Source organism: Diorhabda sublineata, chromosome 5, assembly GCF_026230105.1.
Source record: "Diorhabda sublineata isolate icDioSubl1.1 chromosome 5, icDioSubl1.1, whole genome shotgun sequence".
In the NCBI taxonomy this organism is placed as follows: domain Eukaryota; kingdom Metazoa; phylum Arthropoda; class Insecta; order Coleoptera; family Chrysomelidae; genus Diorhabda; species Diorhabda sublineata.
The window spans coordinates 6,876,129-6,901,675 of record NC_079478.1 but is presented as its reverse complement, the minus strand read 5'-3'; the positions used below and the strand labels follow the sequence as shown (position 1 = coordinate 6,901,675).

General features: G+C 31.6%; 1 protein-coding gene across 4 annotated transcripts in view; it reads left to right on the top strand.

Moving 5' to 3' along the window:
- LOC130444052 (5-hydroxytryptamine receptor 1-like) overlaps positions 1–25,547 on the top strand; it is a 308,285-nt gene that overhangs the window by 65,401 nt on the left and 217,337 nt on the right. For all 4 annotated transcript variants that reach the window (XM_056779024.1, XM_056779023.1, XM_056779026.1 and 1 more), the window contains exon 2: positions 15,318–15,360. The gene's annotated coding sequence lies outside the window, so the exon portion shown is untranslated. The remainder of the gene's footprint in view (positions 1–15,317; positions 15,361–25,547) is intronic.

Genomic DNA, 25,547 nt, shown 5'->3' with positions numbered 1-25,547 from the left:
ATAAATTCAATACATATTCAACAATTATTCTGTGTCAATATGTATTCTGCATCCGCTCATAATTTCCAAAGAAAGTAAAATCCCACAACGTTTTCCCTTCACCTCGAATAGCTGGTATTTGTATATTTGTATGTTTCATTAGAAGGTTGAAATAGCTGTGAAAGATAGATATTTGCGTGTCAAGAAGCAGCCTTGAGGAAGAAAGTCAAACTTGAGTGATGATAACATTAATCTTAAAGACCGCACGTAAACAAGGAAAGTTGGAGAGATAGATATTTAAATTTGGGATCATTGTTATTTGTTGGATCAAATTTCCGTTTCACTAGACTAGCATTTTCAGTAGTGTTAATGTATGTGAATGGTGAGCTCTCCAAAAAAAAATACGATTAAATATCTACAGAATATAAATTTTTGTATTCTTGAATATAATTTTTGATACGTTTTGTTTTTGGAATACATTCAAAACTTTGCATTAGATCAATACCGATCAACAAAATACGTGAATCAAATATTCTACAAACTGAAATAGATGATTTGATTTCAGACAAACGTATAATAATAACGATGTAAATACCAAACATATCTGGCGCCTTGAATTGACGAATCGTCAAGATAAAAACATGAACGAAGTTTTTACTGAATGGATGTATAGCAAACAACGTGACGAACAAGAGTTATTACTTTGAGAATCATTCATTAATTCACTGGAGTCGAATTTATTCCAAATTATCAAAATATGTTTTTCAGGTTCGTAAACTATGAATCAGGTTGTCTTGTATGATAAACAACGTTTAATCTCACTTATGGCAGGAGTAGCCTAACCACGGAAACGTAATTTCCAAGAAAAATATTTTTCCAAATCCTTCTTCTTCTTTCATAATAGGTCTATCTCATGTTCCTTCTTCGATATCTCTGTTTATCCTGACTCTATATTGTCACTACACCTCTTTAGCAGACGATTTGTACTTCGTGTTCTAATTGGAGATTTATCTCGTGCTATTTTTACCAGTCTATACTCTTTCATTTATTTTCTATTATTTATTTTAGAATGAAGTTAATCTAAATAATCACTTAAGATATGTGCATATATGAATAAGCTACTGAAATTGAAACTATACATCTTAACATCCTTCTTTTCTTAAAAGTAAAATTTTTGTCTTACTTCTATTCCTTTAAATGGTCGTTATTATATTCCAATATAACAAAGGAGGAGCTTTGAAGCTTTTTTGATCTCTGTTTGGCAGTTAGTATTTCATAGATTACACTTTAGATCAAATCGCTGTAATTTAACTAAAATAATGTCTTCAGTCATTAAAAATATGCTCATAGTGGAGAATCTTATGATTATGACCACTCCCTGAAGACGTCAAATTATCTTGTGTTAGTTTGGTGTTGTTAATACTTCTTTCCATTTACACAGATCTTCGCCTCCTCTGTAACTCCATAGATCTCACTAATAATATTGGTTTTGGTTTTGGAGGTTAAATTATAGATCCATCTCAAGCTTGTCTAGTATTTCTTAGAGGTTTCTATGACGCGAGTTTGATAGTATTCGTATGTTTTAAACTATTAATGAATATTGAAGATATATCTTAAAGTCTGAAGGCTGCTTCATATTTTGTCAGTGTGAATACAACTCTTTGAATGTTGAATTTGAAAAAGGGAATTCATAATCCGAAGTAAAGTGGTGAAACACGAATGAATAGAATTGGAAAAGTGAGAAGATACTGAAGCAGCATTTAAAAGAGATTGTCATCTTAGCTATACATGAGATCAACTTTCATAATTAGCTATACTTAATGCATGATTTGTACCAATATTCTTCTTAGATAATTGAATTGTGGAAAAACATTATAGAGCGTCCTCTAGCAAGCACTGGCGTGTTAACCATAGGGTCCAAGGTCCGGGGCAGCAGGCTACGAAAGGGGGAAATGTGACGAGGCAGTGCTGTTTCCATAGTGGCGCAGGGAGACAGTAACAAAGTCTTCACAAAGCACGAGGCGATCGTATTGACAACATACACGACTGTCAGCTTGGGATGTGTTAAAACAATGAATTATAATCTCCAAATTTCTACAAGGTGTCGACGCAAATGGAAAGGTATTTTCCAGGTTCAACGAATCACTCATCACTCATCACTTTAATAGAAAACAAAAAGCGATCTTTTGATGCTTCTGGAGAGGCTGGTAAAAGGAAATGCTCAGAAGAATACAGATCTTCACAAGAGAATAATTAAGAAGAAGAGCCTAGACGATGGAAATAAAGAGGGAGAAATGTTGTTACAAGGTCGTGAACATTTTATAATTAATATCTTCTTCCCAATATGCAACCAATTGTTAAGCAAGTTCATAGGACGCCAAACTTCTCATGTTGCAGTAAACGCCTATTTTGCATTTTGAGCATATCCGATACAATGTCTGAAACGGAAGTGAGGGATAACGCCATAAAAGACCAAAAATTACACCCACTTGATATTGATCTACAAGAATAATGTGTCGTTCTGAAATAATTCTTACCGTTTGGAAACAAAATGAGTTGAGGCAACTTAACCTATTTATTAAGCAAAAGAAATTGTACATACAGAAGTAGCATTACTCATATTATTATACGCCACAGCTATCAAGTATACTATTCATTTAAAAATCAAGACAAACGGAACTAATATTGATTAGTGTATTTACATAGAAATGATAACGAAAAGCTGGACCAATTTTAGAATGACATTTCAGCTGTGCGAATGAAGGGGTTCTTGCCATTTTGACTAGAATGCTTCTAATGTTTATGGAACACCTCAAAATATTGTTCCTTCCTCCCAAATTTCAATGATAATATATTCAAGGTTTTGGTTTTTTGCTTGACTGTATCTGGTGACAAAATTGGTCGCACAAACTGCAAGATTATTCAACTGTTCCACACGCTGGAACCAAACATGAACAACCATATGCTGCAATTAGCATTATTAATTTAGTTACGGTTTTCAAAAAGTTTGGACACATCTAGTGAATATACTAGAGCTGAGCACTTTTGTCCTATTTTTTTCGTATTGTCCACGTCATATAACCCTGCGTTATTGTTATAGGTATCAAAAATTCTATAGGTCATATACCAACAAATATATTTGTTATATCTAAAATATTCGTACCATTTTCATTTCACCAAATCTTTTGGAAGTATTTGGCCGATACCAGAGGTAACATCAAATGTTGTAGCGAAGTGGATAATGTTATTCTCTCTCAGATATAGGAAATTTATCAATATTGCGTTTACTATTGCACCCACATATGAAAGATAAATATTTGTCTAACCTGCCGATAAAGTGACTTATCCGAAAATGTTAATATTGGTTACTACTCCTACTCTGGATTGGTGATATATCGTCATTATTTATACGTACATAGAACTGGATTACTGTTGGCTTAACAAATAGTTTTGACGACGATTTTTGTTTGAATTACATAATTCAAAGGCGATAAAGATTGATTAAACATTCAAATTTATTTTTCCATTATATGAATATGTACAATACTATCAATATTTATTACACTGGTCAACAAAACTTTTTTGTCAAATAAAAACTTATACCAAATTTTGATGTACTATAAATAACAAACAATAATAGATCAATGGAAAAAAATTGACGCATCAGGTTTCTTCCTGACATCAAGACATTTATTTTTATAAAAAGTACAAAATCACTAACGCTAGATTTTCCAACAGTAATCTGCTAACATTCCTGGACTTTTCTTCCCATGTTAGCTCTTTCCTATTAACGGAATATCCTTATGAAATATTTCGCCTTCTCGTCACTCACAGCACCCAAATTCTCGAGAAATAAATCCAAATGAGAGTGCAGGATATATAATTTTATAGACTTATTATCCCAAAGCTTTGTGTGAAATTATAAGCTCATTGATTAAGTCTTGATAATTTTCCGCTCTATGATGTCCTAGAAAACTTTGGACAACATTTACAAAACATTTCCAGGTGAATTGGGAAATTTTTCTTTCTAGTAAATTCTAGTCCTTGTATCTAGACCTCAATAGTTCACTTTGTTTTTTAGACAAATTGAAATCACGTACTAAATCGTTTAAATAACTTTGTATCAATAAATGCGGTTCATAATTTGAGACACTCTCTTGAGGTACCTTCGGGTTAACTAAGAACAAATTCCGGACTAGAAACAGAATCCTGACTTTCTGCTTGATTTGGAGGCTTTGGAACGGGCAGTTTGGCACTATGTAGGATAGGTTTGTTGACCGATGACAAGTTTGGGTACTGGACAGTGTGTTTGAACTTGGTTGTGACGCCTTTCGTTTGAATCAAACAAAAATGACAATAAGTGGTACACCCAAAGGCAAATGTCTAAATTCTTGTTAAGCCCAACCTAATAGGAGTCTCACACGCGTTACCCAACATGTGTGTAACCAAGGATTCATCTTGTTGGCGCAACAGGAAAACGATAATAGTCTAAATAGGACTTTTAAATTGATGGCGTAAATATTCGACGCTGAGATGTGAAAGTTAATTCTCGACACACATAACAAAAACTGTCCGGGTTATTAGAATACATCGTTATACAATCGCCTAAATTAAGTTATTCAAACAAAAGCACGTAAATGGGGACGGAAAAACATATATAGCTGTCACAAAAAAACCGGATGTGAGTGAGGGTATATTAAAACAAAGTTCGTGTAACAAAATTCTGTTCACTAGTGTTATTAATATTCACAGCAGTAAAATAAATATTTCTCCCATGAGTATCATCGGTTAAATAGTTGATTTACAATTTTCTGGAATGTCACCGTGAATAGATTGAATAGATCTTTGTAATAAAATCCGGGATTAATGATTCCTTGAGACTGACAATGAAATGACATTATACAATCACAAACGGTCTGAGATGGGATTTCCCATTAGCATTATATTACAGTAGAAATAGCAGTCGTTCGAAGACTCCGAAAGCAGTGCAAACAAAGTAAACCATTGTTTCATTTCCTAATATTGTTGGTTTCAAGTTGTCGAAACGATGCTACCAACACGTAAAGGATTTTATCACCGAATAAGCTGCGCTACCTCTGAATATATAGAACAACCGTTACCTTTAAGTTGAATAAGTAACAAGGCGATTGATGAAGTTAAAAATCTAGTACATTTCATTCTAGATCCGAATTTTATTCCAGTTTTTCCAATATAGGACGTCACAATTGAGAAAATTACAATTTAAAAAATTATAGTTGTCAATGACAAGAAAACTTCCATTGTATATGGAGAGTGTTGTCTGGAAAATCTTCAATGAAGAAACAAGTCTATACACCAATTAAATGACTATCGTTGACTTATTTGACTGTCCCATTATCTATTAGACTACTTAAATCTGATTTTTTAAACAATTGTGCAAAAAGCATTGAGCCTGTCCAAAATACATAATATAAATTCTTTCTTGGAATAACATACTTCTTATAAAAGGATTGAATGATATTTTTTGCGGTAACAATATGAATTTGGATGTTATTCTGGTTCTATTATTCCTGTGAGAAATAAATCCTTCATTTTCAGTTCGTTTGTTATAATTACATAACTAACCCGGAAATCATTAATGTTTTAAAAAGTATCAATATTATTCTGGCTTCCTTCTTCGTTCGCCCAACATATTATTACTTGTTAATGATTTACACGTGAAAGTAATTTACAGATTATGTTTAGGGAGTCCCAGAAAATATTTTGACTTGTACCAAATCTATCGCTGACTCATCTGCAATTACTTTAAATTATTAAGACGTTCCGACATTGTCTGGAGCTAAACGATTATTCAAATCCATCAATGCACTTACCTAACAGATTTTATATTAGATAGACACCAAAGCATAGTCATGCACTATTTTGATAAATCCATTTCTTGATATCCAACGTCACTTTTAGATAAACGAACATGATGCATATTTAAAACCAGGTTTTCAAATGATTCCAAATGCATTCCAAAATGATATTTAAATTGGTTTCCACTAAATCTGGGACAACCTCTTCTTCATAGTCTATGTTCTTTGAATGTCTCTTTCATTTTCAGAAATATCTTCGAATCGACTCATTTGTCTAACAGAAACAAAGCAATCAAAATTTTCAGGAGAATTTCGCAACGCATACGCAAATATATTTCTCAACTCATATTGTTGGGTGTTGCTTTGAGGTCGGAAACATTTAATACAAACTTCGTATACAACTCAATATCATCTTTTCCAGTTGAACGAATTGGTTAGTAATACAAGTCTGTAGAGCCGTCATTAATTTAGATTTTCAAATTATATTCATTTCTTTTTCTGCTTGATAGTATCTAAGTATTGAGTAGCCTATTATAAAAAGCTTCTAGAGAATTCCGCAATAATTGCTAATTGAAGGGTTGTTTTATACATCTCCAGTAAAATTGATTTAACCGACATAAATCTGGACATGTGGCTGAACCCTGTAGACTACTTGTCTCCGTTTAAGCTAAAAATAATATCAATTTTATTTAAAACAAACAATGGAGCTAGACGAGATTGCATATTGAATTTTTAATATTATACAGTATATGGTGCCATGAAAGAAATAGAAAATAGTTATCATGTAGTTCAATGAAAAAAAAAAAAAAAAATACAAACAATGTATATAATACTCCTCCGAAATATTGAGAACAAGATATACTATCAAATATTAAATACAAAACGTGCTAAACAACATATAGAAGAAAATCAGCTGAAACGGTTTTGGTATGCGAAAGTTATGAATATTTCAAATCCGAACAAAAAGGACCTCAAGTAGAGGGAGACCTAGAAAGAACTGGAATGAAGAAATTGATAAAGCTACTAAAAATAGAGGAAATAAATGACACGAAGTGCTACCACAAATAAAGTCGAAAGAATGGAGAAAATTTTGGAGAGGAGATCTAAAGGAAAAACAAAGTCAGTCCCATGTCTTACACCTTTATGTATGACAAGAAAGAACACTGTGTAAGAAAATTCGACCATAGAAAGTTAAAATTACAATGTACAATTTTGAACACAGATCGAAAGTGAGCTAATCAAAATTTGATAAAAGCAATTCATCTAATTGAATAGTTTATGATTGAATATTATATATTTGAATAATTTATTGCCACATAAGAATCAATTGGGCGAAACTAAGGGAGGGTCAAATAATAAAACCCTTAATTAGTTGCTGAGATATGGGGTGTTCAAAATTTTAAATCAAAATAAAAAATTTGCCAATTTTTTTTCAAATTTGGTGACCAATATGCTCCTTAATGAAGTAATATTTTGAAATAAACAAACTTTGGAAAATTTTATCCAGTGACGCGCTGTCGGGGATAGTTTTTACTTTTATCCCCCTATTTTTTACGCCACTGGAGTGAGGCGTTCTTGGCAAATTTTTGATTTAAATTTAAAATTTAGAGTACTCTATATATCAGCAACTAGGCCACGTAAGGGTTCGTATTCCTATATCAAAATGAATCATTTATTGAGATCTCTCTGTGGTAGAGCGTTGTCTGTCGAATATAGGAACATCCTTTATAAGATACTTGATTAATTGAATACAACATACGGATACTATAGAAACATTTATTTGTAATTGTACTTTTTCACTATAGATTACCTTCTTGGACTTTTTCTTAGTCATTGAGTCGTAATGCAAATTCCGAATTTATTTAAATCATTCGAAATAAATGCCAACATAAGCACAAACATTTATCTAGTGTTTGAGGGATAACGAGAAAACGCAGCTGCGTTTGACGCACAGATTTCATAAGGACAATTTAGAACATGCGTTTGAAGCATAGCGCACGCATGTGCTCGATTGGGTGTCAAATTGTGCAATTTGTAAGCAACAAATCATATGATTTGATTTTCCACATTTAAAACAAAATATTTTTGTGGTTAAAATGGAATAATATTAAGTTGATAATTTAATTTATATAAAGTCAAATTACGGTCGAAAATTCAAAAACTTTTCTATAAAAATATGTTATTCAATAAGAAAGGTTTGAAATTACGGAAAATGAATTACATTTCAACAATTATTTGTGTTTTATTTGAATATTTTAATCTCATTCTTATTATATCCTTATCCAATCCAATATCTAAGTCATATTCTCATACCACTTTCTTCATATTTATATAGTAATAACTACTTGAAGTTTTGTCGATAAGTTTCACTATAAATTCATGGCATAGTTCCAGGAAATTATAATTTTTGAACAAATTATAGCAGCATTGTTACAATTTTTATGGTACCAATAAATCTGGAAAATGAAAATGTGGGGTCTTCACTATATATCGTCGTAAAACAGAATATAAGCCATAAATTCCCATAACATATAAATCATATGATATAAAGCTGCCAAGGGTGTGAGTTCCAAACTTATTACTTTCAAAAACTCCAATAGATAGTAAAACTTAATATTAATAAGATTAGTAGTACGAAAACGCCTTGAATTTATATTGTAGCATAATAACTTCAAACTTAACCAACATAAATCACTTTCTGTATAAAAAAATCTACATACGAAATACAATTCAGAAAATTACACTCATCCATAGACATTGTTGCTGACATCAGATATTCCACAATTCAAATTACATGAATTTACGTCTGGAGAACGGTATTTAGACCATTCTCAAAGTAGATAAAACAAATAATTTTCTGTTTTTATATAAATAGAATGGGTATCATTACGGAGGAACGATTCATAGACAAATATTTTATTTATCAACTGTAAATAATGTGTGATATTGTTTGTCTCGATGAGTTCATGAAAAAATTGAGTATTTGGTAATTATTTGTGTAAGATAACTCACTAAGCTTGGATAAGTAGTAGATAAATACTACATGCGCTTTTAAATGTGAAATTTAATTACTATTTCACTCATATGAGAAATTTTACACAATCTGTGATTTAATAATAGTCACTGATAAATAAACTTTTCAAATGCCGTTAAAACAACAACAAAATAGATGAGACTACAGAAAAAATTATTAGATATGAACGAAAAAGATATAAAATAATGGAAATAACCAATTAATTCAATGGTTAGTCAATTACCGTGATATTGAGTTAGAGAACAAGTTATGAAATTGATTGAATAAAGTATAGGAGGTTTGATAATTGAGTAATCACTTTCAGCGTAATTTTCTTTGCATTGTAGCCTGAGTTCTTGGACAGCATCCGCATCTTAGTTATCTGGATGTCCTTACGACATTTTTGATTTTTGGCGACGATAAAGAAGTCAGACTAGTCAAAGTGCGATAGATGTAGCTAAGGAGATGGATGTGGTATTGTTGGTCCTCTTCAGGTGGAAAGAACTCCTGTATTCACAAAATTATAACCAAATATTGTTAATACTTTACTGTAAATTACAGTAGCTAAATTACCCAAAGGGAGAATATTAACATGAATGAATATTTTTTCAAAAACAGGTACCCCCTTTCGATAGTGAAAAATTCTCTCAAATATATATATATATATATATATATATATATATATATATATATATATATATATATATATTGCAAGATTATCAAGTACAATTCTTATTGAAAAGAAGAATTCAGTTCTACAAAGAAGGAGTTTATTTCTATATCATATCTAAGAATGTACCCCTGAATATTCAGTTTTCAATAGCTACAAATTGCTATGATTTCTGAAAATATTCCTTAGAATCCTCACCAAACTAATGAGTCCATATCTTTTCCTTTGATCGCAGAATAGTGGAACAAAAAGGAATTTCCAATTTAAAACCACAATCGCAATTCTGTTCCAAGGGAAAAGAAACAAAAACATACTATACAGTAGCGTACAAGAATGGAGAAATTAATATATCTGTTTCTTATGATATTTGTGCATAATATGATTTTTATTTACTTTCAAATGTTGTTATAATAAAATGATAATATATTGTACAAAAATAAGAAAATTACATATTTCCATCTAGGGCAGAAGTAGACTTGATCGAATGGGAGGAAAATATATGAGTTTCTCACTATACGATTTCTACGGATTTATAATATTTATAATACATATTATATTGAAATTTTGCTATATTTGAAATATTTTGGTACCAGTAATCCGTGGTAGGTCATTTCGCTAAAACATTTCCGTTCATTCAAATATTGTCTTGAAGTAGATTAAAGTTAATAAGAAAATGTAATCAGCTTCTGATAATTCTTCTATTCAAGTTCTAAATATGGTTATTCAACCTCAAAATAGTCGCTTTTTGGCACATTTTGACTTTTCCATTTAGCAATTTGAAAAAGTGTGTCTTCTCCATGTTCACATATTCTTTGTAAATTTTGTATTTTTCTCCTGGGACTGTGAAATTTCGAAGTTTGGTTTAGAATCTGGTAATCATCTATTTGGCTTTTTAAATATACCTTTAGAATCAAATATTTTTTATCAGATTCATGATTTATAAGCCCTAAAATTTTTGAGGAACAAAAGTTTTCACTGTTATGAAAAATATTTTTTCGTTTTTCGGTTAAAAAATGTGTGTATTTTGATATGTGAATACGAATAAACGAACGAACCTAGTATTTCGGAAAGAATTACGAATAGATTCATAGAATTTGAAGAGGTAATCGTCAAGTTTAATTTCTTTCTAATTGATGATGCTGTAATTATATATTTCAATCCAATTATAATTAAGTATTATACGTATTGAATTTTATGTATGAAAAGCTTCCATTATCTTGGAAAAGTATTGCAAAATTGTTTTTAAATTCCATTATTGTCAGATAATCAGTTCCTGAAATTTATAGACCTATAGATCAATCAATTCTTTTCAATTATTGAGAAAGGCTGAATATTTGTCATGTCATATTTCGAATAGCTAATTGCCACAATAATTTCACAGAAATGAATTTGCAATATCTCCGTCGAAGTAAGAATAATATATTTGGGTCTGTAACTGAAACCGAAGCAACTTTGATGTTTCAATAATCTGTTTAGACAGTGTTTATTGAAAATGATAAGTTTTCATTATACAGAATGATGCAAGAATTCAGAAGTGAGTAGTGAAAATAATACGATCCCTTGTTTTTTAGTTATAGGGATTTAAACTTTCTAAATCAGAATTATGGATTACGTATGTCCATGTACTATATTTGACCTAATAAATAATTCTACACTACTATCTGAAGAGCAGGGGCGGCTAATGCCGTTACAATCCATAACATTCACATTCACAGTACAATTTATATAGAATGTGGAGTGTCCCAAGATTCAGTACTATGCCATATTTTGTTTGCAGACGACACTAGTTTCTTTTGGAGCAATCCTAAGCTCACTGCACTTCGTAGCACCATATCTAGTGAACGAATCACCCTTAAATCATGGTGCGATTCTAATCTTCTCTGTCTCGACATTTCTAAAGCCAAAGTTTTATCGTATAAAAATACATTGCAGCTTGTTTTATTAAACAATATCACCAATGACGTCGTTGAATCTGTAAAATGGAGTTACATATTGCCACCTAACTAAAAAATTAAGTTCTTCCTGATCAGTTACCAAAGAACTGAACTTAACTACCTCAACAGTCTATTATGTCCTTATTGAGTGGCATCTCCGATATGCCCTTTCCTTCTGGGGTACGTGTGGTACGACTCAATTTGAGCGAATCTTAGATATTTACTCAGACTTAACTGCAGGGCTCAATGTAGGGACTTCTTTAAAGATTAAAAAGTGTGACCTTATTAATTGAATCCGTATGACTTATTTGTAAGCACTCCACTCCAATTTCAGAAAGATCGATGCACAACCTTTACGTATATTTTACGTGTATATTTTACAATGCAAAAAAATGCACAATCACCCGTCAGTTGAAACAGGTCGAAATCATCTTTTCCTGCATTCTGTAATAATTTGAGGGCATATTTATTGGAAAGTGCCTTCTACTCTGTAAACGACTATTTCTATATTCTAATAATAATATTCCGGACGTGCTGCATACTGGTTCAATTTCTACCTAATACCATTACCTATAATTTTGTTACTCATTGTAGTTTTCTTCTGTATATTGAAATTTTGTTTTATTTGTATCTTTATTCAGTTACTTTTATGTTTGTTTTTTAGTTTTTACAAGCTTTTGTCTACAAGCTGTAACATGTTTTTCACAATAAAGCATTTCTCTATTTGAAGATAGCGAAAACAAATGTTTCAATCAATTTTTAACAAAAAGGCACTCTTTGTTTGACTCGATAAAACTTATGGAGATATATAGATTCCTAGATCGTTGTACATGATAAGGAAATTCGCCACAAAGAGGCATTCTAAAGAAAACAATCATAATACAGGAGGTATTAAATCACAATCAAACATTTCAAACTCAACTGCATACAGTCGAATGTCGTGTTACATATATTAGGAAAAAATTTAAATGTAGAAAAATTTGGTTGGTCAGCCTACAACTTATCAAATGAAAACAAAAGAATTATTGTAAAATGTGGGCACTTCTGCACACATTTGGAGTCTACGGAGGATATTTATTTGAACCCTGAAGAGCATTCCAAGATTTTTTCTTATAGCGTGACAATGAAAGTTCATTCTATCGATCATTTCGTTCCTTGTATTGGGGGGTTTCACTCAATCGAACCAATCAGCTTTATTAAGAGAAACTAAGCAAAATTGGATTTGTTGTAATTGGAATTGAAGCAAAAGGTAAATAGTGATTTTATATGACAGTTTTTTTCACCGAACAATAAGGTGTTTTTTTTTGTGGAAGTGTATGGCTCATAATAAAGGAGTACTTGCACTCTTGGACGACCAATTTGGACTTGATGCTTCTCCGCGATGTTTCTTTTTACATGGAGGCTAAACGGCATATTGCGTCTTAAATTTCATGTATACGAACTTTTTCGTTGTATTATAAATTTGAAACCTCTGACAAAAAATATATTAAATCCACATTACGTATTTAGACTCGTGCACTACTAGATTGAAGTAGTGCAATGAACCTTCCATTCGGAAGAAGTATACAAAGATCTACGGTTCGTTGTCCAATGAAAACAACGGACAATGGATATATACCATGCCAAGCCAAGTCCCGAAGCACCATGTATAGACTTGCTATCAACACTAGATACTGAATTACATGGTGTTCATCATTCTATTGAAGTCATTCCACAAATTTTCTAAGTAACTGATATGAATTATTTGAATAATAAGAGTTGCAGACTACAGATTTGTATGTTCAACTGCAAATATACATAAAGATTTCATTTATAAAATTTTTCTATAATTTTGAGTTCAGAAAATATCTTGAAACATGAATATGAATTTACTCAATCAATGGAAATATGTGAAAAGTATGCAAACCATATTAGCAATGGAGAGTTATAGTACAGAAGTGCCACGTATAAAATATATTATCGATTACTTCCAGCAGCAGTGAAAAACTAATTGGACATGAGATGAAAAACACAGTCAAGTTATTAAGTGAGAGTGCTTGGAAGATAATTGATGAAAAGCGATATTTCATTCAATGGAAATGGGTATAGGAATTTGCTTAATGTGTTTATTCAAATTTTTTTTACGAAGCGTATACCTACATTCTATGTAAAACGTGCTCCCGCCATCAAGAACTGTATTCCTAGTACTGAATTTTTTATAAATTTTTAGTAGCTCTTATAACTGAATTATTGAACGTTCAGGTAGGTTCACTCTATTTTGCGGTAATGAATTTACAATGTTCTACTTTATCGGAGGGATATAAATAGAAACTGGGCAAATTTTTCGATAAAAAAGTAAATACAGAATTCTAGAGCAATAAATTGATCCGTATAACTGATGCAACAACTCTTTCTAACTTTAACGGTTCAAGGAAAGTAATTCTAGTTCAGTAGACTCGAGCAATCAAATACAATCAATAAATTCCCATAATTATAATATGATAGATCTATAGTTAAGTATGACTATTTCTTATAAATATTTTCTGTAATGTCAAGGTAAATATTATATGTTGAAAATATACAAGTAACTTAATTACGCTGCTATTGGTAAAAAGGTCTGAGCTGTTGAAAACAAGCTCAAGAAGATCGATTCGTGAATACATTCCTAATTTCTAATAAGGAGATCTGGAATTTTCGCATATTCTCTCTTAAAGAGATATATCAATACTAATAGCAGCATAATGAAGTTCGACATTTGGTAGAAAAATTGTTAATTTCTAAAATAAGGAATTTATATGTTTAAAATTAACAAAAGAAATAAATTTCTTCAATTCCATTTTTCTTGAATTTTCGTTGATCAATCGATTTGATTTTAGATCTATTCTGATTGAAAATCAATATTAGATACACTTCTGGTCGAAAGTTTTTCCCCACATCAAATTACTCTTTCGTATTGTCAGGGAAAGCCAAAAATAATAGTGTCCGTAATTTGTACTTTATATTTTGTCGGTGATCGCGACAAGTTGCAAGTACCAGCTGATTTGTTTATTATTCTTCAACTCAGCATTGATTCTTCACTGTTTATTGTAGTTTAGTCCCCAATTAGCTCTGTGAGACGCAAAAACGTGCTGGTTTTCCCCGAATTCAACCTTAAAACTTTTAAAGTTGGTGAAACCAAGGAACTATTGATTAAAATTCGTACAAGTCTACACGAAAGTAGCCCTACCTTTGCCGCCGTACTAAAATACCTCGACGAACCGTGGACTATACCAGAAGCTTTGGTGTTCCAATCGCCGAAGATAAAAGATCAGTAAACATGATCAACGACTCGCGGGCCCAGATATAGCAGCTCAGATCAATGAATATAATGATTTACCTTTGTGTACTTCTACATTGAAATGGAGGAGAAAAGGATCTGACTTGTTTGAAAGGCTTGCAGTGAAGGAAACCCTTTTAAAACGACAAAATAAAATTAAGAGGTTACAGTGGGCTATCATTGGATGAATGAAGAGTGGAAGAGTGTTTTATGGAGTAATGAGTAAATATATAACAATAACAGACTGTAGTTTTGTCATTACTTTATTTTTATCTATAAATGTTCTTATCAGATATAGATCGTATCGTTTGTATTTGTTGGGTATCACGCAAATTATAGGGTGGGTGGAAATTTTTATGCGGTAGGGTTATAAACAACCAAATACAGTTTCATGGAACATTTTATTATCGACTTCTGAAAATAATATTCAACACAATGATCCCGAACATTTCTTTTTAGGACTAAGAGCATCGTTAACAGTTGTCTAGAGTTTACACGTTTAGAATCACTAGTATAACTCCTTTAATCTCCTCCCAATAGGTCTTTCTGTATTTTTCGTTACATTTTGACGTATTTCTTCATTTTTCAGAACCAACGATCCGAAATGGAATGAGTCTTTGTTAAATGAAATGGTGAGTATCTTATATTCACAAAATTTCCGGTTCTTAGTTAAGTTTTATATTATCTAAAAATAGATACGGTACATTGAAATAATAAAAGAAATACTTTTTCATCAAAGGCATTCACAAATCAAGTCAGCTCCACGAGTTAATATATTTGATGCAATTTTTATTACATGCAAATATCTAGGGAGAAATCTATTTACTTTAGGACTAACTTTTTCGTCTTATATAGTAAATCTGCCTTATTGCTTAGTAATCTGTGTTTCTGGCATTTATTTACGATACATTTGATTTCGAAGAATTAGTAGAAAAGATATTGCTTAGTCTACGGGAACATAGAATTTTTTGAACTCATATTTATATTTTTTCTTCATCAGGATCCATTGTTTTCGTTCCTGCATAACTGTTTATTTGATGTTACTTTTATATACTTTCATAACTTGTCAGTTTTTATTACTTTTCTTCTATTTTTCAATTCTTTTTACTTCTTTTTGGAAATGTCTCACTCTTAATACAACTATATTACAAAGTTCTCTTTCTAATATAGCCAATATTCCAGTTAACTCTCATTCTCATTCATTTTTAATCTCCTGCCTTTGTAATATCACAATTCAAACTTACTATTTCAATTACCAATCACCAGCCAAAATTCGCTCTTAAGCTAGGTTTATAAAAAAGAAGTCAGACAAACAAGCGCACCCCTTTAACCCGCCGTTTTTCAATAATTTTTTGACGCAACTGCCTTGGTAAGTCAAAGTAATATACCGCATTTTTAGAAATTATTCCTTAGAGTTAATCAAAAGGATACCCTTGCAGACCAAAAGGATACCCTTGCAGACCAAAAGTATTTTAGCCTTTACTTTTACTTTTTTTGGCACGGGTTTTCGTATTCAATGCCATTACATGGGATATCTTATCATAGCCGAAAACCATAGTTTTATCAGTTGTTATAATTGATCAGACTCTCTTGGTCCTTGCGGCAAAGCTCTCAAAATCCCTCACAACATTCTACTCAACACTGCTTTTCACTTAGAACAATTTCTCGTCCGCCACGAAACAATTAAGAGCAATTTTCAAATGTTAAAAATGATGGACACAAGTCTCCGTACGCAAAATCTCTTCTTGATTTCTGTTGGTGTTAATTCTTCTTCAGTCAAAAATTTTATATCAGCATGAAGCTCAATTTGAGACATTTCTCGAAATAACTGAGAGGTCATTGGAGCAGATAGTTTTGACACCTTTTGTAAACCATGCTTCACTGAGTTTTATTTTGAAATAATAACTAAAATCACTGTTCTATCACGTATCAAACTTTCGATACCATGATCTCTTCTTTGACCGATTTTAACTTGAATGAAATGTTAATAATGTATACTCTGTATTTTATCTTTCCTCAAAGGTGCGAATGCTATTCTCACTTGCATTTTATTTCCATTCTCCACATTTTTCTCATTTGCAATGTTAGGTAACTTTATAAAAGCTTGTTTATTTTTCCACATAAATCAAGTCCTGAATGTTTATTATGATCAAGTGAATTAATAACATAACTTGTCTGGAGGAAGTCCCAACTGAAAATATATCTACCAATATTTTACATTGACAATGTAGTTTTGTTTACTATAGACAGTGCGAGGCGAAATCTATAGCAGATATGTTTAGTTTTATAACCTTCAATAACGGTGGGAAGAATTATTTGATGACTATTTTAATTGATTCTAGAATTATAAACTGTTATACATAGACATATCGAATAATTCCAGAATATTCTACATTCCGATCACATTAATATGAATTCTCAATTTCAGAACATAGCTGGAAATATATCTGACGAATAGTTTGTTTTGTTTTAAAATTTGGAAAACCGCAAATGTGTCAATTAAAAATCTAAATATGATATAATTGTTCAACAAACATATAAATAATTGGAGATGGAAAGCCTTTTTCCAAAACATTTACGTAAGCTTAGTGCTTAATTCTATCAGTGCATTCTATTTAAGGAAATTGAATATTGATTCTTAATAAACTGTACTAAAATCGATAAGTTTGTTGGCTGAACAATATATTATACATGATTGATGACCTGTCAGAAAAACAAAAAATTATGATGGTCTACTGAACAAATTGGTGTTTTTTTACAAAACAAAATTCTAAAACAGAATCAAATAGTTAAGGATATACCTGATCATATACCTTTTCTCATATTAAACGCTCTTTGAAACGTATTCAACATCCCTGTTTTCTAAGCTTCTGTTTTAACTAATTCTCTTTCTAATTGTAATTGAGAGTAGAATGTAGTAGTTGATGAATGAAATTTGCCTAAAAACAAATATTCAACTCCCTCATCGTTTGACTTCATCTATTCAGATAAACACAGAATTCTTGTAAGTGCAATTGGGTTTATAGCAAGTCAGAATATTTGCCAAAAGAGAGACGCCGCAAAACTGTCGAAATAGAAGTTTATTTCCCTAAAAAAAAAAGTGAATGTCTCAACGATGATATTGACTTGGAAGATAGGATATAGAGTTGATAACATACAAATTTCCTTTTACCTAAATATGATGACTACAAGGTGTTATCAAAAGCAGCTTGTGACATGACGTTAGTCTATTTTTCATGTTTTTTTGCAAACGCTTTCATCAATATTACAGCATTTACACTTGAAAGTTTAGAGTTATGCTCCTTGGAAAATCATTTCAGATAAATTTCTATACTACGTTTTTTAATTTTAATTGTTATTTCGAGTTTTGTTCTTAGGATCATAGCTATAGATTCAAATTTCATCTCCAGTAACAATTTTTCCGATGAACTTTGGATACGAAAACGATTTTTTTGTTTTATACAACTTGATAAACTATGTTCCCGTTTGTTCAATAGTCTTGGAACTCACTCGTTCGTTTTAAATAATTTATAAGTTCAATATTTGTTCCCAATTTTCATTTATCTATTCTAAAGGTTAAAGGTCATTCCTAGTGGTAGTTTGACAATAAGTACCGCCGTGCCTTGACACTATAATTATCGCAAGAATTTAGATAGAGATTTTATATGAAAAAGCTTTTTCTGATATTTTTTACCCGTATCACTTAATAAGTCTAAAAAATCCTGCTACTTATATATACATAAATACTTCCTACTCTACCTTTCAGACCAGCTCAAAGTTATCATGAATTAGAGTGAGTTTATTTCCGTCTACGGTTAACTATGGGGCCCTCTAAAATACTTTCTGTGCTGATCATTGCTAATTGGCGCAGCTCAGGTTCAGTTTAATAGCATAAACTGCATCGTACAACGTTAACTATGAGCCTTTTTTTTGTATCCATCATAAATGAAACTTCAGATTAATCTAATTGAAAGCTTTTCTTTATTAGAAAAAAAAAAAATTAAAAATTCAGGAAATCCAAAACTAAATTTAAAGATTCAAGTGAAATGTAAAAAGAAAATTGATCACCTGCTTATTACAACCCCCACAGATGAATTACTCAATTGACATTTCCTCTATTATAAAAAAGAGGTATTAGAAAGTTGTGAAATTTAAGAGATACGAATAATATTTTCTGGTGGTTACGTAGAGAAGTTTGCAAATTATGAAAAAAATTTGCTCTTCAGAATAGTAAACTTATATCCCACTCCTTATAAGAATAGACCGAGAACAGGACTTAGCTTTTAGTTAATTATAAATTAGAAGATTTTAGAGCTGGTTCTGTCCATTTCGAGGACTTAGCTTCTAGTTAATTATGAATTAGAAGATTTTAGAGCTGTTTCTGTCCATTTCGAGGACTTAGCTTTTAGTTAATTATGAATTAGAAGATTTCAGAGCTACTTCTGTCCATTTCGTTTTTATCCTTGCTTTTCAATGGCGAAACTTATTCTTGAATATATATTGAAACTCGTACAACTTTCAGCCACTACATTTATTAATTAATTAAAAAGGTTCTTCATTCTGTTTATGATTCCCAAATTAACAATACATATAAAAATAACAATATAAAATGTGTATGCCGATGGTCTGGCGATCTCTACATGTATTGTGTGCGTCTGAAGTATTAAGCTGGCTCCTTGCTTCTTCAACATTATCCATACATTTTCGCTTTAAAAATAACTTTGTCCCCAATATATGTTTATGATTCCCAGCATCTTTCGACTAGGTTATCTCTGAAAAGCAGCTGAAAAACAGAGTTTCAAAATCGACTGGGGGAATATTTTTCGAGAAGGCAACATGACTGACGTTGTTTTATTTGATATTAATTATTGAAATATTCTATACATTTGTGATGAATGAACGTTTGGAGTTGAACAACCTTGTTATATGGTTAGCGACCCATGCAGAAGCCTACACCCACTATCTCGGATGTCTTCTGCGCGATTTGCGTCTTTGAGGCTCTTACGAAGATCGTTTGGCAGACAATAATTGTAAAAATTTGTAGAGATTTTTGTTATAAAGTCTTTAATAGTGGGTATATCGGCTTTGTCATGTAACCACGTGTTTCTGGGTAGTTTGGGATAGCAATTATATTTTATCGCCATCCGTAAACACTTGTTCTGTATCACTTGCAGGGAGTTGAAATTGTGTTTGGAGCCGTTATAATAAACTGGGGCTGCGTATGTGAGTATTGGACGTATGATCTGTTTGTATATAAGTATTTTGTTTTGGCTTGTGAGATTACTGTGTCGGCATATGAGTGGGTACAGTTTGCCCATTGCAATCTTGGCTTTATGTATTTGTTGCATGATATGTGCTTTTGCATTTGTGTTGCCTTGTACAGTATACCCCAAATATTTCAGGGTGTTACTAAGTGTAATGAGGTGTCCATCTACATATAGCTGAGATTGCAGTGAGCAGTTTTTTCTAGCTATTCTCCTGAGTAATAAATACTCTGTTTTGGATGCATTAATGGCTAATTTGTGTTCGTGTAAATATGGTATAATTTTTGTGTTGATGTGATTTTGTGCGATGTCTAATGCGTGATCTGGATTCTTTGCTGTTGATACAAAACAGGTGTCGTCGGCATATATGGCGTTAAGAAGTTGCGGGGAAGTTGGTAAATCATGGATAAATATGGAATATAGCAAAGGAGATAACACAGAGCCTTGTGGTACTCCAGCTTGTATTGAAAATGGTCCAGCTGTGTGATTTTCTATTTTAGTGAAGAATTTACGATTCGTTAGGTATGAATTTAAAATTTTAATCAAATAGCTTGGTATACCTAATTTGATTAATTTGTGAACTAATCCCTCGGGCCATACGGAGTCAAATGCTTTCTGTATGTCGATAGTGACCATAACAATCATTAAACGCGTGTTCTCTCCTCAGTAGCTGATTCGAGAATGACTACAGTTATAATGATATCAGATGCCGAATACCAAATTTCAATGTTTGAAATTAGTTGGATCTTTCTTGATAGATTCGCTGGAAGGAAAAAGATTGTCTGCTTTGGGTTTGCTGCCTACAGAAAAACAATTTCTCAATAATATTGACAATTTCATTGAAAGAATAATACCTACCAACTTTCGTTAGAATTCTAAATTTATAAATTAAGTCTTCTTCATTTGACGATCATTATTATAGTGGAGATGTATCAAAATTTATGTCTGGAAGCTATCGTTTAATAATAGATGAGTTCTTTCCATTTTCAATTGTGCCTATTCAGTAAAAATTCCACAAGCACTGCGGAATTTCAGACACATTGCGATCGGGGGCTGTATCTAGACATAACTGATTTGAAGTCACTACATCATAGCCTTAGAACGTTTTTCAACCTTTTTTTTAATTTCTCAACATCCTCAACTATGAATCAGTTTTTCAAGTTTATGTTTCACGAAAGGCTCTAATCCCTCTAAAACAACTATAATAGTAAAAATAATAGAAGGACTTCGAACTTATCCCTACTAGTTTCAATACTGGATATGAGACATACTAGTTAGTTGAAAGCATCATGATTCGTAAGTACTTGTTATTATAGAAGTTGTCAAACATCGAATATATCGAGAATACCTCTCGTAGAATTGTTTATATTATTTATTCTATCGAATCAATTCCATTATTTGAAGCAGTTTCATGCTTAATCAACTTAAACTTCGAAATTCAGTTCATTGAATATATAAAACTAATTGTGATGAATGTACTATTAGTTATGTTATCATTTTATGAACACTTTATACCAATAATCTAATCTTATCCATTTCTGTTCAAATAATTGTGTTATCCCGTTATTCTTTTCAATTTAAAAATCTGCATTGACTTTATATGTAAACATTTCAATTTTGGGGTTTCTATGAAAAAAGCTGAATTATGTAAACATTTATTTTGCGTGAGTAGAATGGACAGGTCGTTTAAATGTACGGGAAACAAGTTGTCAGTTATTGATTATATTTTTAAATTAATACAGATCCATTTCCAAAATAAAATTGATTAATCTCAGTTTATATTCCTACGTCTCATCTGTTGTGATAATGTCAATGTCGATCTGATCTTATATACATTCAGGAATCATTTCACTGAATTCTTTCAATCAGTTGTTTAGTTCTACGTGAAAATTTTCCAAATCAAATAGTTGAGCAGGTGCGAACTATCATAAAACATTTATTTAGAGGTGATATCATGTCTCGAGTAATTTTGAAAACGTTTGAATTTATTTTTTTCTTCTAAACTAACACGCTGCATTTATGTTCATCTCCTTAGGCTACTCTCACACACATCGATTTTCGACGGCCAGCATGAAATCGATTATTCTATTATCGTTAGCAGGCTACTGGCATACACACCAGATTTTTACCGGTCAAATAATCAGTTCATTTGTTGTGTTGTTGTGACAGGAGGTGATGGAATTATAAGGAATCCTAATTGATTAGTCCTTGGATCACTCTACACTCTGTTTGAAGAACTAAGGTGTGATGATAATAAGTTTGTCAACTTCTTCAGAATGTCATCCTTTAACAAACTCCATGAGAAATTGAAGCACGCATTACCAAGTTTATTTCACGGAGAAGTCGATTTGAATGGTCAGTAAAAAACGTGTGCAAGTGTGTATTCTGTCACGTGTGTCAGATCACATTCCACTACTGGAATTTGGATGACCCGTATAAAATCGGCAGTTCAAAAACGATGTGTGCAACCTTACTTACTTGAAATGAATGCATCTTCAAGAAATTTCTATTTCTATCTGTTTAATGTCACGTGGTGTAAGTATTTCAATACGAATCATTTTGCCATCTCGGAAACGATAGCTTTGCATATTTATTGATTCACCTATACAATTTATATCTGTCTTGAGGTGAGGCTTCTTGCTATGTTTCTTTCTGATCCCAATTCACCGTAGCTATTTTATCAATAATATCTGTTATCAAGTTTTCACTTTCTTGATAATTATTTGTTTTTCTAGGATTCAAAACTTACTCCAAGTCACTGCAAAAACGCAGGTCTTCTAAATGTTGTATTTTTTATTACTGAAACTGATTCACATCGAGATGTTTTCTATGAAACTTTTGGGGCATTATTCCAAACATATTTTCATGAAACATTTGAATCAAAATATAACTATTATATACAAAAAATTATATATAATATGAGAGATTTTTATTAGATGGCTTCTGCCGACTTGAAATTTCCCTAAAGTTTAATGAGCTCATTCAAAATACACAAATTGCACTACTATCATAGACTTGATAATGATTTTTGTTCAACATCATTTTGATGTATTTTATGATGAATTTTGAGAATAATACACGTCATTGTTTACGAATCTACATTTCTCATTGCACTGCTCCAATTGAACCACATTACATTATAAATTGAAAGTGAATCAACATCACATACCTAATTCATCTGTGGTTATGCGCCTAGATATTGCAATGAAATGAATGTTTGTTGACTGTCCTCATACTAGACCAATACGCATAATGAGTTTGTTTATCAACGATAATTTAGAATATGTGAAATATTTTCAAAATTTGAAAAGCTCGATTAGAACTTGTGGTAGCTCATCATGGATTAATCTTCTTGATTATTGATGAATGAGTTAAATTCGATCTGAGATTCCTATCGATTCTATGTGTGTCTAAATCTGTTTCCATGGTCGATATAAGCGAACAGGAACTTTGTAGGTCTCAAAACCGAGACCTCTTATTTAACACAACTTTATAACCTGACAATGAAAATTCAGTTGTCAGTCGATATATTAGAATGAAGGTCTGATTCACGCTATAAATTTGGAAACTAATATTCATATATCGACAAAGCTATTTCTTGCAATAACACTGATCCTGTTGTTCTAATTGGTCGTTTATTTTAACTTTAAAATACACAATATGGAGTATCGGTCTTTAATAGGAAGCATTTGGTAGCACATGTATTGGGTTCAACAATATGTTGTCAACAACAATCGAAGCTATTAATTGAACTCAACTATCTTAACTCGGTTGTTTCTAATCAATAAAGATCGCTGGCTATCAAGAGGCTCTGTATTTTCCACAATTTATTACTGTATCTTGAGTCATTAGAAGAAAAAGATTCAAATTTTAGCAATTGTTGCATACTGTTGCAAAACATATAGTTTTATGCAACAGTATGTTTTGCGACTATGTCATTTGTCTATATATGTCTATGAATTTCTTCAATTTCTTATTTCTTAGACTTTTTATATATGTTTTTTCTTCTAATCTTCTCCATTTTAGGTCTTTTCTGTTTTAAAATTAGTTTTTTTAATAATTTTGGAAGATGAAAATTGACACTCCAACTTCTTTTAGTCTTTATCAAATTATATTGATATAGAATCAAGAACATTTAGAAGAATAAAAATCTTATATATTCAAAAAATTGATGATTTCCATTCCGAGTCCGTTCAAGCGTTCCACCCAACCGATTTGCTTAATTTTTTATCAATGAAAGGTATTGATGCACATATCAGCCATCAACCATCGGATTTCATCTAATTTTCACCATACTCAAGTTATACTCAAATGCGATTTCCCCCTGTACATTACTTATAGGAGTTTTTCACATACACACGTTCTATCCTCAATATCTCAATATTGAAGAGAGACTTCGTTTTGATTTAAGAACACTCGCCGAAACATCTTCTTTCTCTTGAGTTGTTGAATACTTAAATCGGTTGAGTTGGAGAGGAGCTAGGCGCAGACATTCAATGTGGAGTTATGGATTTTTGTAGGTTTTTTGTTTTGGTTTAAGAACACTCGCTGAAACACCTTCTTTCTTTTGAGTTGTTAAATACTTAAATCGGGTGAGTTGGAGAGGAGCTAGGCGCGGACATTCAATGTGGAGTTATGGATTTTTGTAGGTTTTTGGCAATTTTTCTACATTCAAAGATCTATATCTCAGGATCTAGTATAGCTACAGAGTTCGTTTGGGCTTGAGAACACTCGCTGAAACACCTTTTTTCTTTTGAGTTTTTGAACACTTGAATTGGTTGAGTTGGAGAGGAGCTAGGCGCGGACATTCAATGTGGAGTTATGGATTTTTGTAGGTTTTTGGCAATTTTTCTACATTCAAAGATCTATATCTCAAGATCTAGTATAGCTACAGAGTTCGTTTGGGTTTGAGAACACTCGCTGAAACACCTTCTTTCTTTTCAGTTTTTGAACACTTGAATCGGTTGAGTTGGAGAGGAGCTAGGCGCGGACATTCAATGTGGAGTTATGGATTTTTGTAGGTTTTTGGCAATTTTTCTACATTCAAAGATCTATATCTCAGGTTCTAATATAGCTACAGAGTTCGTTCTTTTCTATTATAAAAAGCTAGTATGTTTATGAATTGTGACGAGAAAATGTGTAAAATATAGTTACTGACGAAAATATTGAGAATTATGATTTTATAAGTAATTTTATATGAAGAATGAATTCATTTGAAATTCTAGCACAAAAATTCAGCAGTTCCGTAGATGAAGATTTACTTGATCAAAGTAATGAGCTTTGAATGAAGCTTACTACCCACTTTTCATTTGTCTATCTAACATACCAATAGTTTGATCAGTGTCTATAATATGATAAAATATAATTTAACTAAAATTTCTCAACTCAGTGAAGCTTCCGATATTTTTATTTTTATTTTTTTTGATTGACATGAGTATTTATAAAAATTTGTTGGTAGAAATACAAATTGAACCTCCAATTAAGACTTGATATTGTCTTCTGTCTATCACCGTCTTCTAAGACTGCTTTTACATATTTACATAACACTACTAATA